Consider the following 15,778-nt stretch of genomic DNA (forward strand, 5'->3'; position numbering starts at 1 on the left):
TTTTTTTTTTTGATAAAATTAAAAATGGCTGTGTGAGGAATTTAATCAAGATCTCTCAAACAGAAGTTTTCTTCTCCCAAATTGTGCAAAAAAATGTTAAAATAGCCATATTTCACACTTTTTTTTTAAAACGTCAGGCAATAGGTCCTGTGGCTATCCCATTATGGTTTTTAATCCTCCATTGGAGATTGGTTTCGTTAGTAGATTTTGCGAGTTTTCGTGTATGTGGTGGGGCTTGTGAAAGCAATAATGGTCCTTTGCAGTCCAGGACTTCAGCTGGACAAAAAAAAAAAATCATCAGAATTTAACTTTTAAAGATCATATAGGAACAGAAACAGCAGGACTATTGACACTTTTTAGGTGACATAAAAACAAAGCAGACAAATGGTGAGAAAGAATTGTCAAATGTGGGCAAATTAAAACAATAATCATCCCAGGTGCAGCCCCATACCCCAAGCAAGCAGAACCATTCAAAGGGAAAATAATGTGGTGGCTAAATGACGGCAAAACTGTGCGCAAGGATTGTGAACCAGAAAAAAAATGCTTCAAAGTCATGTCACAAGCTACCAGCGCCAATTTGTAAACAGGCCGAGGTGTCTCGTATCTCTGACACCACAGTGTCACATGGCGCTGCTTTGATATTCACCTAATCCTGTCTGAGTTCAGACAAGTACTATTTGCAGGAAAGGGGAAAGAAAATAGTCTCCAAATGAAAACGCATGCGGAGCAGAAAACTTTAAATATAGTGCTGACTGAGTAAAAAACAACAGACACAAAAAGCAATCAAAGTGGTAAAAGGGAAATAACAATGGATGAGCAAAGGAACCAGATTCCAGTGCAATTCATCCAATAGATGTCAAGACATTAAACCCAAAACGTCCTGATGGTGGTTGTGGTGTGTGTGTGTGTGGGGGGGTGTCCGGTAAACATGTTTGCAAACACCCTGCTCACGGCCACATGTCAATTATGCAAAAACAAGACTTTCCCGCTAGAATTTACGTCTCAATGGATCAGAGTACTGCAAACAAAACATTTTTTTTTTATTTCATCCTTCTTCAGGACAGGCTGAATCCTTTTTAGAGTCACGGGATTGCAGGAGACTATCCCAGTTACTGTTGGGTGAAGGCAGAGTACATTCTGAACAGGTTGTCAGTCTGTTGCAGGGAAACACGACCAACATATAGGGCAATTTCTAGTCACCAATGTCTAGCTGCAAAGCATGTTTTTGGACTGTGGCTGGAAAATAAAGTTCCTGGAGAAAACCCAACCATGCATGGGGAGAACATGCAGACACCACAAAGAAAACAGATTTAAGATCCAATCATGTTTTGATCTATTGTAAAAGCATTCCTAGTGGTCTTTTATTACGATTGTCATTTTTTGTCAATAATAATAACAATAATGATTTTAAAAAAAAGTTTAACCATGTCGTTATTTTTTAGTTTCTGCAGAGTTCAACCTCATCTCTGAGTTGTGAGCGGGACTGTTGGCATGGAGTAAGCCCGCCACCATTTCCCATCATCCATCAGTTTACCTGCTCTCAACAACAACATTAGCAGTGCAACAAAAATGGCTAGCAATATCAGAGCTACCCAGCAAAACTGTTTTGTGCCAGATTCCAACGCAGACAAGGAAAAAAAAGATGTGCATGAACCCATTTGTCTGCAAGAGGAGGCATCAGAAAGGAGCACAGTGGGGAGCCAATGACCTGCCATTCCACCAATGAACTAGCTTTCTCAAATGGTATTTCTTTTGTCTGCTCCTGATTCACAACAATTTGAAATAAGACACTCAGAAATGCCATTTTCAGCTCAATTTCATTTATACACGTCCTCCATCATTACAAAAATTCCACAAGAACATGTTAAAACACCAAAAACATATTTTAATCCTTTGCAGTTATGACATCCTCTCAGTTTGTTCATTTCGCCTCCATCTTTATTTATTAAAGTCGTTTCTTTCACCACACCTGTCAAACTTTGGTTTATCAGAACATTTGTTGACTTTATTTCCGTTCCAGAGAGCACACATTTTTACTTTCTATCCAAACATTTCTGTGTTTGGAATCTCAGTGGCTATAGAGGTTTTGTGAACAAATTCTGCTTTCCTTTTTTGTTGTTTTGCATCAGGGATAAAACCAACCTCAGACACATTTTATGCAAAGAATCTGAGCATTTTGAGGTCTACATATATTTATGTGAAGCAATAAGCTCGGTCAGAACATTGTGCCAAACACCATTCTCCCTGCCAGTCCTTTTTGATCTGTGTACCGTGCGTAAACTGTCTTTTATTCCTACTCCCTTCTGGTCTGCCAGATCTGCTTCCCCTCCAACCAAGTGATCCAATCAAGACCAAGAAGGATAATGAATTACATAATCAAATCTTCAGTGTAGTTGTGTGTTTGACTCTGTGCCCTTGGCTCTTTGGGAGCAATTCAAAAGGAAAAAGGCAGACAGTGCATGATGGGAGGTGCCCTCTTGAAGAATGTCAAAAGGGAAGTTAGAGTGCAGCAACTAAAGGACAGAGGAAAAAACAAGACTTGTGCAGTTTTTTGATTTGGTTTTAGGCTGTACAATAGCACCACCTGTGGCCAAAGGTAAAACTTTCTGGTTTTCAGTGTTTCACACCCCAAAAGAGAGAACAATCAATGAACAACAGATTTGATTGGATTTCTTTGTGGATGGAAAGGACCTGTAAACATTTCCATGAAGTCTGTTCATATTGAAGTTTTATGTTTTTAAGCTACATCGTAAAAGTATACAAGTCAAACATTGGGGGAAAGTAAGGGGATGCTGCAAAAATATTAGAATTACTACCTCCCTAACCTCTAAAAGTAGTGCGAGAGTGGATTTCCATACATTTTGGACCCAAAAATCTGAAAGGATGTGCTAGTGCATCTCGGTGTGGTTCTGTTAAAGTGCACTGGCACACAAGTGGATCAAAGTAAGTGAGACAAAAATGTTAAGTGACAAAAGATCCAGGATAAAACAATCACACAAGAAGTCCGAAGATGCACAAACCACAAAAAAGTTATATGGTATATGTTCATCTTGTGTTAGCCAGCAGGAAAGTAGAAGTAGCAGGTTTCCTTTTAGTTACCGGTAGTTTTTTTTTTTATTTTGATCAAAGTTTCTTTGTGGGCTGGTCCACCTCTACCAAGCAGCTGTGGCCTTTTGATTTGTGTTCAGGCAGTTGATTTGACTTGCATGTAGGAATCAACTAACTATTTTTTTTATTCATTTCTCTCCTTGTTCATTGAAAGCCTTAGTCCCAACTTAGTCTCAACTGCTCTTACCGGTGGATCCGGGTTATCTGTGCCCCAAAAATGGGCAAACCTGTACGGGGCACATATTAAGGTCGTATACCACTATGTGAAGAGCGAAAATGTTCATTCACATTTCTTTCAACGGGCCAAAGCCAAGCAGAGAAAAAATGAGTTGTTGGATGACCGTCATTGTTGATAGCGCCGTCACTGTCCAACTTTGAGCGGAAATGCTCAACTGAATTGCCTTGTCAAAAAAAAAAAAAAAAAAAATAGAAAAAAACAGAACAAACCAGACAAGACTGTACCCCTCAGTAGAAACAAACCTTTTGTGATCCGCCTCCGACCAGAACCACCTAAAACCTGTACGGATCAACCCAGTGTACATGTGTGACTAAGGCTTAATGATTTAACACCACCAGTGGCCCTTCTACTGAATATTCATAATTTGCTTTAAATAATAGAAATCCAGTTTCTTTTTCTATAAAAAAACAAGCATTTAAAAGTTTTAGGTGCAATGAAGGGATAGAATTCATGTACACGAAAAACAATGATAAAAAAAAACTGGAAAGACAAAAAAAACTACAATCCTGTCTTCTGAAATGTATTTGCTTACACAGAAAACTATAGACTATATTTACAGTTCTGTAGTTTATGTCCTGAACAAAATAACCCAGATCTGTTTTGTTTCTACAAATATTAGTTCTTTGAAAAAATCTTTTCTGCATGAGCACAACAAATGTCACCTCCATCTACTTGGTGTTTACACTTTTCGGCTTCTGCCTCCACAGCTCATGCATCATCAGTGGTTGTTATCAAGGATATAAAAACAGGCAAAAGACACCAGGAGTTAGTCCCTTTTCAACCCTGCATGCAGTGCAGGAAGGCTTAATGAGAAAAAGATTGTTCTTATGCTGCCAAGAAAACCAGCACAGCATTGTTATCAGTATGACATCTTCGGTGCAAATCTGATAGACTGTGGAAAAAGTCTGCTGCTCTATGCTTGGCTGCATGATCGGTCACAGTGGCTTCCAAAGGCTCATATAGATTACAATATATATCATCCTGCACCTCAACATATATATTTTTAGTGCTACTTATGAGGAACATTTGCACAGTCACTGTACTGCATGATTAAGGCAGTGCTCCATGATGGAATTTAGACTGGTATTAAAAGCATAAAAAAGACAGAGACCAGAGAGGAGGAAAAAAGGAAATTAAATTGCAGGATAAAAGAAAGGAGCAGGTGAAGGATGAACCTGACGAGTGCAAATCATCAGACAGTGCATGGGGAGTAAGATAAAGCGAAGGAGAGAAATGAAAAGAGCGACCAGGGATATGGAGCGTGGTTCCGAGTGGGGGAAATCACCATTGAGAGGTTCAGGCAAGGAAACATATGAAGGCAAACGGAAAGAGAGATAAAATGTAGGCAAAGGGGGGGTCCAGTGGTTGACAGTGGTTGGTGAATTAGTTCAACAAATGAGTTTCCTTTGCAACAGACTGGCTAAATCCAAAATATTATTGGGATTTTGCCGCACTGTTTGGGTTATTTTCTGCACGTCTGACTGCAGAATTTCAGAGAATATGTCCAAAAAGGCAATTAGCAGCTTGATGCATATTTTATGTGGTGTGAAATTGAGTGGGTTTTTTTTTTGCAGGAGCTACCTCTTCCTGCATTCAGCATGCAAAAACTCAAGGACTAACATGCAAGAAAATAAATTTGGATGCCAATCCATATTTTTTTCGTTGCGTATTTTGGCAGGCAAATCCAAATTCCTTTGTGATGTAGAAAAAAAAATGACTGACTGAATTGGGAGAGGGCATTCTCTGTTGGGGGGAACGAGGATACAGAAAGGCAGACAGAGACACCCTACAGGTGGGGAAACTGTTAAAATGATAACTTGATTTTAAATAGTCAGTATCTCACATTTTGTGTTAATGTCACTGATGCAACAAAGAAAATGTAAGGCTTCTTAAATGCTGCTATGATAGATTTAAATCATTCAAAAAAAGGGGGGGGGCAAAGGTTTGCTCACACACACACACACTCAACGCTCACTGCGTTTTGCTAATGTCATCACAAGCGATGTTGGATTATCTTTTTTGCATGGATACACACTACCTGCCACCATAGCAGCTTTACAGGGTGATTAAAATTGTGCAATCAAAAGAGGCTCGTGGGAAATAAGCTGGAGAAGAAATATTTCCCGAAAAGGCGGAAGACAGACCGAAGGTGAAGAGAGATAAGGGGATGAGGAAAGATGAAGGCAAAGGGAGAAAATGGCTACGCAGAGACGATGGTGGGTGGGTCACAGTAACCTTTACAACCAAAATCCCTTTGCAAAATTTACTAATTGCCCACTCAACTGCTCCTATGGACGTCTCGAGGGACATTGCTTTTCCATTTTGGGCTCATGACTTCAACAGTCTGACAGTTCACCATGTCCTGAAAAAGGTCAGCTGTATTTTACACACGATGTAATGCTGAGCTCGAAACATGAAATGAGCAGCCCTCCAAGTTGGTATTCCCATCTGAGGCCGTAGAAATCTGTTTCTTAATCTTAATCATTTTCAACTTTGCCTCCCTGTTAATTACTGTTTAATGCTTGTTTTCCTCCCCAGTTGGTTTCATCTGTTTTGAGTGAAGCTTTACAGACAAAGATGGGATTTTGTTGAGTAAAGATAAACTTGAAAAATAAAGAAAGGGCGGAATCTGACTTCTGTTTATTCAAGAATAAAACAGAAGATCTTCTCAGCATTTCAAACAGTCGAACTCAGTCAAACATCGAAGTCCCCGATTCTACTCCCCAACAGCTTTTACCAGGGAAATCCTATTGGACAGACTTGGCTGGACATTTGCTTATTACTTATCTTTTCCTGGACAGAGTGCTAGAAAACACCCATTAACCGCAAAGGTCACTTTGATTTTTTTTTTTTATATACACAGATTTGATGTTCATTAAGAATATTTTTAACCCATCCCTAGTTGTCCAGGGAACCATCATTATACTGTTGTGAATACAAGTGCAGTTTCGTGAAGCTTTTTCAGCAGACTCCTGGCTAGTTTAAAAGACAGCTATTGTGGCAGAAGGCAGAATTACCCTTTCAAAGTGATTTCGAACAAATAGCATTTAGCATTCGGGGAGAAGAAACATCTCTGCTATCCTTCATACCGAAAACACAGCTAAGGTGAATATTAATAAATCAAAAATTTTATGGAGGCGTATTAGGATAGTAAAGGCACTTGTGTGACCAGACAGAGACAACCAACCTGCTGCATGACATCTCCCTCGAGAAGGCTCGGGAAACAGGAACCTTTGGTTGAGAAAAATACCAAGAAAATAACAAATTCTCACCAAAATAGATTAAAATGACCTAGTAATCAATATTGTTGACGTTAAATCCCAGTCAGGCTCATATAAACTCATAATCCAGCAAGAGTGTTTCCGGTTTTTAGCTCATTCCACATTAGCTTCATCGCTTTTCTTCTCCTTTTATTTACCCTTTAAATTAACTCATACTCCCTGAGCTGCTGTGGAACATGACAACACAAGCTTCCCCTTCACCAACATGTGCCCTTGTCTCTGTCACACTCCTTTTTTTTTTACTCCCCATAAGCCCCTTGTGTAGTCACATCCTCCTTTACAAGGCTGGCCTCCACCTCCGTCTGTCAGTCTGCAGCGGTTCCCTCTGAAGGCGTGGGAATGTGTATTCAGCACAAGCAGTGGGACAACAAGAGCGCCTGGATCACTGTGTGTGAGGAAATGAACTTCTGTGCCTCTATGGAGGGTTTGGAGAACAAGCTGAGACGTTTTCACACAGTTTGTCTTCCTTTACAACAGGAGGAGGAAAATAAAGAAAGAGTCGAATTCAAAACTGAAGCTATAATACTGCAGTAAAGCAAAAGCTTAAACTTCAATGCACATTTTTTGATCATGTATGCTTCAAAACCTGGTTTAACCTGGGATCAGTGACTGTTAAACATGCTGCGTGAACTTTAGCATGATCAGTACGAGTGGAAGCTGAGTGTAAATCTGCTGCAGGCTAGTCCTAGACTCACAACGGATTGCCAAACGAATAAAAACAAAAAAAAGCAACCAAAAAAAAATAGAGGATCTGCTGTTTCTTTGAATGGCAGGATGAGCACTCAGTGAAAAAAAATGACAACCAATTCCAGGGAGTTAATTAGGGTCTGGATGACTGAGTGTGGAGTGTTTAAGCGAGCCATGTGCTGCTCACAGATAAAGATGATTTGCTGCATTTATTATTGTCTTCAGTATCTCCGAGTACACACCCACTCAAACATTTGTACAGCTAGCTTCAGGTCATTGCATTGACTTACAACGAGGCCTATTAGTCCTCATAATAGGGTTGTGCTATAAACAGTCCAGATAAAGTCATGTTTCTTCCTCCTGAGGCCTAAATTTGAGTTTACATTAAAACAATCATCCTGTATGAGAACTCTGCTTAATTTATAGGAATTTAGCAATTCATTAAATAGAAAAAAATAAGTTTATGGACTGGAGGTCTTGGATAAAATGTAAAAGAAATCAGTAATTTAGCCATGTTGAGATTAAGTGCCTGCTTGTTCTAAATGCCATGAAAAACTACCGACCCGCAGGCTGTGGGTCACTTGGTACCGGGCTGCAGACAAGTTTAAAAATACATACGGTGCTCAAATTATTTCCATTTTGTTTATTTTCTGATTCCGAGGGAACTTTTATTTTGGAAACCTACTGGATTCTGCCTGATGACTTAGTCTTGATGCATGTCAAGTCGTTTGCCTCCTCAACTGTCCACTTGTCTTAAAGCGGCTCTGACCATCAAATTAAAAGCCCCACGTTAACAAAGTCAATAAAGAAAAATAAAAAAGTAAAAAGATATCTTTGGAAAGTTTATTTGGAGAGACAAAAACCTTTAGCAAAACGGAATCCTAAACTTCAAAGGAAAAAGAAACCTGCTGCAGTCTTCCTGGAAGTATGGATTTGTTCCCACCTACCAGACCCACCCTGCACACTATGCAGCAACTGACTAATGTTCCAAGTACACGCATAATTAAGTCTCATACACTGCTGATTCATGTTTAATATTATATTTAGAGAGAAATTAAAAAAAAAACTGGTTTATGACAGTGGTGTCCCTTTTATTTTACTTTATCCATCACACCTTAAAAGTCAGCAGTGGCTGCAGTTAACCTCCACTTTTTAAAAGGGAAAATCTATAATGGGGCCAACAGAGAGTCCTAGTTTAAACTGGCTGCAAATATTTGATGAAGAGTTAATAAAATTAAGTTAATGATGTGTGGAAAAAGAAACATAAGAAATTTCCTACAGAAAATTATGAAGGCATCTGTTAAGCACAGAAAATATTCCTCTGCAAGAGAATTACACAATAAATCAATATTTAATTAAAAACAAATATTAATCTTTATGCTGTGAACGATAATCTGAGCCTTAATTTAGTTCTCTGAGCTATGATGGGAAAAAAACTGTGTTGTTGCCTCTATGAATTTTCACAAATTAGGATCAACTTCTACAAAAAAACAACTTAACTTCATCATCTGTAAAACATGTACAGACAATATCAAATTGTCTTTTTAAACAAAATTTCATGCAGTTGCATTTTAATGTGAAAAATAGATTAATTTATTTTTTTGTAAAGCAGACGCTTTAAAAAAAAAGGGAAAAGTCAGCCCCATTTGGATCGGTCCAAGAAATGTTGTCTGACATTAAACAGGTCCGTGGCCCAAAAAGGGTTGTGGACCACTGCTCTAAACAACCACAAACATGGAATAAATCAGTCCAAACTTAAAGAACAAAGTGTGTGAAATGCAGAGTGAAAAAACGGCTGGTTAAAATTCCAACAGCTCTCATGAGCTGAGAACCCTGACCTTTATCTGTAGTCAAACCTTAGCCGTAAAGAAGGCCGTTAGGTCCTAACTGTGGCATTAAAACAAGCCCAAACACAAAAAAAAACAGAATGCTTACTGACCCATCATTAAATCCAGATTGCCTACTACTTCATTAATTCACTTAAATCCAAACAAATTACACGGTTTGGATTCAGGACTAAACAGGAAAAAATGAAAAACAAACACTCTTTCATCCAAATAAGAAAGGAATTGGAGGTATTGACCCAATCAAAGAGCAGACTAGTGCTTCATTAAAACCTAAACGCTCTTGTCAGACATGAATGCCGGTAAAAGAAAAAAAAACTAAATGAGAATGGGACTAAACTATCCCACAATGATTTGAGAGATTGTATTTTATTGTATTAAAATCAGCCAACTAAAATGTTATGTGGGGGGGGGTCTTAATTTTCTTTTGCAAATGGGTTAATCACAGTTAAATATGGCTCTGCTCATATGCTTCTGCATGGTTTAGTAGGAGAGACATCCAGGTTGTCAAAGAAAATTCAGAACTTATTTCCAAGAGCCACATTAAAACAAAACATATTAAAGTTCTCTTTGAATCATTGAAGCTTTTCACTTTTACAAGGACACAAACATCAAACTGTGCCTTTCAGATGAACATTTCCATGACGTCAGTGTCAATATGAGTTAAACTACTTTCATTTCCTCAAACTCTATATCATCATTGATCACTCCAACAACAGTTCTTGTACAAACAGAGCCATTAATGTTTGTATTGACACGATTAGCACATTTAAACATCTAAAAATGCAAAAGAGAAGGAAAGCAAAATGCACACAGACTTACAGTGTTTGTGCTGCTCCTTGAGTCGTTTGTACATCCATTAATGCTTATATCCAACTTAAAAAAAGTGTAAATGGCAACCCTGGTTTCACTTTTTAAATTCTTCTAAAGTGTGCTCAATCTGCCTTCATTTGGTGATTTTCTAACCCACGAGCAGACCTATTGGTGGTCAACCTTTAGGGGGGTATGGCATCCAATAATCAAATTAAAAATTGAAAAATATACATATATTGTTAAGATCATTAGTAGTTAAGCAAAATAGGAAAAAGCTATTTCAAGTATTAAAATGTGAGAATTGGACCCTTTTGTTTGACTTTAGCTCTGTTTATCGTGGTCTCTGTCGTGTCTTGTTACAGTCACACCAGGATTGGGTTGTTAAGGATCCACAGCTGCCATCATTTATGTTAATTACCCTCGGGGCTTTTAAGTGTCTGATTTTCAGCTTAACTGCTTGTCACACTGTTCTTTGCTCTCAGTTTGTTCACTTTTAAGTGGAAAGTTTTTAAGTTCTTGCCATGAAGTCGCCTGCATTTTGGGTCATACTCCACCCCTCCCTGACCATTGCTCTTTTGTTGCAGACTTGCTGTTTCAGCATTTGTGATATGGGAGAAATTTTGATGATAATAAACTTTCTTTTTTATAAAAGAAAAATGCATAAATATGCACATATGTGAAAAATAATTAGTGAAATAGCATAAATTTGCTTTGGGCCTTCGAGGAAGGTAAAAAAGCTATAAAAGTATATGCCATTCACCATAAAATAACTGACAAAAATCAGTGTCATGTTGGGTGCAAACACTGATCCTGTCAGCACAACAAAGATCGACTTCAGTTAAGACTCAAGCTGGTGATGTGAGGCAAAAACTATAAAGCACAATGATGAAATTGGGGGGGAAATACTCACTTTTAAAAATGAATAAGACCTTTTTTTAATAAATGTATTTTTAAGCCTATATTTAACGAGAAAAAACACAGAATTTTACCAGCAGAATCACTGGAAGCATGTTTATAAGAAAAAAAATCCCCAATCAAGTCACCCTTAGCGTCAGTGTTTCTCTCACTTATGTTTCCTTGTCCCTTGAGGGTCTCTTCACGTCTTTGTCATTCCAGTCTATTCATTCCGCAACTACTCCTCTGAGCTTTAATCAATGAACACTAATGCTGTTATTATATTCCATGCTCTGAAATTAAGGTTACATTGATCAAAGAGGCTCTAGTTTAAACAGAGACAAGCAGCACAAAAGCCTGGAGGGAATTTTTGTTTGAAAAGAGTTATCCCCAACTCTGTTTGGGTGGTTTGCTGCAGCCCCAAGGCTTTGAGGAGTTCCTCACCTCAGGGAGACAGAAGAATTGAAATTGTGTTGATCACAATGAAAAAAACAACAGGATATTAAACAAAGCCTTTCAAAAAAAAAAAGCTAAATGATTTAACATCATTGTTACAACACGGACCTTTCCAATTTTCAATGAAGGGACCTGTCCAAATAATTATTGTTTTATGAAATATACGTATTGACAATATATGAAATATATATGTATATGAAATATGTAAGACTGAATATTTGATTTTTATCTGAATTTTGTACCTTTAAGTGAACAAGGATTGACCTTTTGGCCCCTCCCTAATTCTTCTCTCCATTCAAATGCAGATTAGAATCAGACTTTGCACTTGCAGCCGGGTTCGAACACATTGACAGCTTGTCCATAAAGGGGGAGGTCCCAATGGGCGTAGTTATCGACATAGATGAAAGGTTTGTATCCCCCGGGCCACTCCATGTCTGTACCCTAGAAGAGACTTAGATAGGCTCCACTTACTCTCACGATCCTACACAGAACTGAACGATCAAAGAAGAAGAATGGATAAAATGGACTTCACAAGCTGGCATCTTTTTCATTAACCATTAATTGATTGGACCCAGAGCCAAATCGTCTGGGAACATGTCATAAATGTCATAGAAACCAGACTTGATCACTGTTCAAATGTTGGGTGACATAATGTATAGAGGATTAAAAAATTGAACGATTAAATAATAAAATATTGTCTTATCCCTTGTGCTATCCTAGGCACTTTAACATTGGGAGTGGGGTCATCTAGACCCACTAGGCAGTGCGCTGAACCTTTTTTCTTTAATGATTTGTGATCTTCACTGGTGTCCATGGATTACATGAAATCTTTCCACCTTTATCCACCTTTGTCATGGTAGGGAGAACACGTCAATGTAAGGGTGGGGTCATCTAAGATAGCACTAGGGTTATACCAGCACTCCCAGACTCTACTGTTCATGGAAGAAGAAACTTGCAGGAATTTTAATCTGTTCATCTCTGCAGAAAACGCTCCCTTAGCCGAGTCATATTTTGGCCTTTTTTGATTTATTACCTTAAAAAACCCACAAACAGCCTCATGAAGAAGACATTTTCTGCATTGAAGTGCCGCTTTGGTTTATATAGCCCTCGTCTAACAGTTTCAAAACCCCTCCCTGAAACTTTGAAAGCATAGTCCCGTCATTGGTTTTTATTATTCTCAGTCGGTCAGACAGCGCTGCACCCTTCATCTGCTCCCTGTGTTCCTCCTGTATCCCCAGGGGGGCAAAGAAGGCCCGGTCAACCTTGAAGAACACGATGCAGAGCGTGGATGAATAGTCAGAAATACTTAGTAAGATGACTGCATTCAACAGTGACATCAGTTTCAGGAGGAAAAATATCAAATAAATGTAAGTGCTGTTTTAAATGCTCATTTGTTATAGGACGTCTTATTTTATTTAAACAAGTTTAAAAAATCATTGTGAAATCTTGACACAGTAATTCCGAAATAATTTAGGATATTGTTTTAAACAATAACGGGAAATGAGTAAATATATTGTAGATGTTAAACACTTTTGGGCACCCCTTTTGCATTTTTACCCCGCTTGTAGCTTTTTGTTCGTCTATTAGCTGAGACAAAAATGGTGCTCTAGAGCTCCAGAAAAAGCAAAACTCATTAACTATTTCTCATGGGTTCATCAAGGTTTTTCTGCACCTTTGTGTTTTGATTCTCCATGACTGAAATGGGTCACATTGTTTACTTCTAATAGGATTGTGAAGTGTCTCCAGGCAAAAGCTATTGATGCTTATATCAGCGATCCACCACCACTCAGTACGTTTTCCTGTGGAATGAGGTTAAGTTGATGGAGCTGGTGAGGAAGTGGCAGCTTCTCAGAGAACTTCTATTATTAGTAGTAGTACTATTTGGGTTGGTTGACCACAGGGTCAAGGTGAAAGTTCTTAACTTCCCTCTGCAGGAATATTTTTTTTCTCAATATGTCTTGGATTTTGTAAAGCAGATTCAGAATTGACCATTTCTGCCGCATCAGGGTTTCTATGTAGTTTTGCCATAAAATAAATGTGTTATTACCATCACCCTGTGGACTCTAAAATCTAGTTGGCATCCATGCGTCTGTCCTGTAAACTGTGACCTCCACCTCTTGTTTATGCTAGTTAAAGCTGAGGTTACACTTTGTCATGTCTCGTCAAGTTTCCTGTTGTCTCGTGTGGGGTTTCCTGTTTTGTTTTGAAAGTCTAACCTACCTCTCGTTCCAGACCTTCCCCTTCCTGCTGTGTCTGCTCCCCACACCTGTGTCTGCCTCATCATCCCTGATCATTCCCACCTGTGCCTCCCCTCCTCATGTATTTATAGCCTGTGTTTCCCTTTGTCCTGTGCCTGTTTGTCATGTGCTTTCACCTGCCAAAGCTAGCTTCTCTCTTGATTCAAGAAATTAAATCCTTAAGCTCTGCATCTGAGTCCAGTCCTGTGTTCTGCCTTGTCACACTTGAAATGCTGATCAGTACTTGAACAGATGCAGCTCTGGATCCACATTCCATAGCCTTGACACCCGGAACATGGTTAAGACTGCTCGTTTTCTCGTGATAACAAGATCATCTGGTTTTATTTCTCGTGATAACGGTCCTTCCATCCTGCCCCTCTCATGCATCACTCTGTAACCATGTCGGCGGCCTGACCCCCTCATCTGATCACTAATGAAATTGACAACCGCAGAATCCCTGAACTGCAGCCCCCTGCGCAGCTGCAGCCAGGCCAACCTTCTCATCAAATGACAATGACTCATTTGAACGTTGTTTATGACAATCTCCGCCTAAGTTAGACCACGATTAAATCGATCAATTCGAAATTGGCCAGTTCTTCTGGTGTCCAACATTTTCTCTGACTAGCTGCTTTTCTTTGCTGCAGATTGTAGAAAAATGAAAAAGGTATTGTAGTGGACTGAGTGTGGCTGTTGGGGTTTTGCTAATGTCCGATGCTCAGTGAACGCACCAGACAGAGACGTTTGTTATGGCTCTTCAGGGTCATTCATCCTGTTCTCGGAGGTTTGGGCTTATACGGTTCAGTTTTTGGCTGAAAAAGGAAAATAAAAGGAGGGGCTGGTCGATGAGATGAAATTAAGACATTTGAGGAGCGTAGCTCCACTAATAAATCCAAAATTTTACGAAAATAAACAACATTTGGGGATTTTTCTGTGGCTGTTGTTGATGTAAGCTGTACGGCGTTCGTTGTGGCCTACAGTAACCACAAAATAAAGAACTCAAACCAAATTACGTCTCTGCATCTCTGTGCGGGAAAGGGAGAGAAGGATGCTACATTCTTCATAATCTCGTGATCACAACAAAACAAAATGTGTTTTCTAGTAGATGCAATCACGAGAAAATTATTTATATATATTCATATAAAATATGTATTATTTATTTATTTACTGGCAGCAGCAATTAATAGCGTTTAAAAAAAAGAACATAAAAAATAGAAATCGATTTTTTTTTTAAAGGGGGGGCGCAGCGACCACATTTGATCCAGAGTGTTCTCAAGGGTTAAAAACATCTTTTCAATACAAAAAGAACCAAGAATTCACAAACTGCTATGAAAAGAATGTGGAAAAGGGGTTTGTTGTCTAGAGTTGATTTTAGGCGGGTAGCGTTGTTCTCTGTGCTGGAAGATTACGTTCATTTAGATCATATCAGCTCAGAAAGGACACTGGAACCTCTACTGTTGGAAGTAACTGTGTGAGGCGGCAGCAGTTTGACGGTACACTGCATAAAAACTTCAGGGTTTTCACATGATGGATGTTCTGTTGGATAAAAGAGGAAAAAATATCCAGTATATCACAATCTTATCAAAGATTTTAATTTAAAATATTGGCAATTTACTATGAAAACAATTAAAACCCAGAACTAGTGGCCATAGCTGGGGATAAACTGAAAGACAACCTAGGAGGTGAATTCTAACACATATAAAGGTTATTAGATAGATAGCGGCACAACTATTCATTCATTCATTTTCTTCTGTTTATCATGGGGCTGCTGGAGCCTATCCCAGCCACTTGTGGGCAAAGGCAGGGGCCACCCTGGACAGGTTGCCAGTCTGTTGAAGGGTCACACATATCACACCTATGGATATTAGAGTGACCAATTAACCTGAAGCATGTTTTTAGATGGTGGGAGGAAGCCAGAGTCCCTGGAGAAAACCCACACATGCACAGGGAGAACATGCAAACTCCACACAGAAGGCGAGAGCGCTAACCACTGCGCCACCGTGCGCAGTGCAGCAGTACAACCAGTCCACCAAATGTTCCTTCTGTAGCAGGTAAGGTAAGGACAGAGCATTGCAGTCAGGGACGCCAACAGACAGAACAAGCTGATCAGAAAGGCGGGTTCTGTCATTGGCTGCAAACTGGAAACATTTGAAGCAGTGATGGAGACGAGGTCACTGAACAAGATCTTATCCATCATGGACAACCCAGACCATCCTCTCCACC

General features: G+C 39.1%; 1 long non-coding RNA gene across 1 annotated transcript in view; it reads right to left on the reverse strand.

The window, feature by feature from the left end:
- Nucleotides 1-11,388, reverse strand: part of LOC144990200 (uncharacterized) — an 89,710-nt gene extending 78,322 nt beyond the window's left edge. The window contains exon 1 of the long non-coding RNA XR_013654208.1: nucleotides 9,981-11,388. This is a non-coding gene — a long non-coding RNA (uncharacterized LOC144990200). The remainder of the gene's footprint in view (nucleotides 1-9,980) is intronic.
- Nucleotides 11,389-15,778: the final 4,390 nt, after the last annotated feature.

This window comes from Oryzias latipes, chromosome 24, assembly GCF_053564925.1.
Source record: "Oryzias latipes strain Hd-rR chromosome 24, Olatipes_Hd-rR_3.1".
NCBI classification, from domain to species: Eukaryota; Metazoa; Chordata; class Actinopteri; order Beloniformes; family Adrianichthyidae; genus Oryzias; species Oryzias latipes.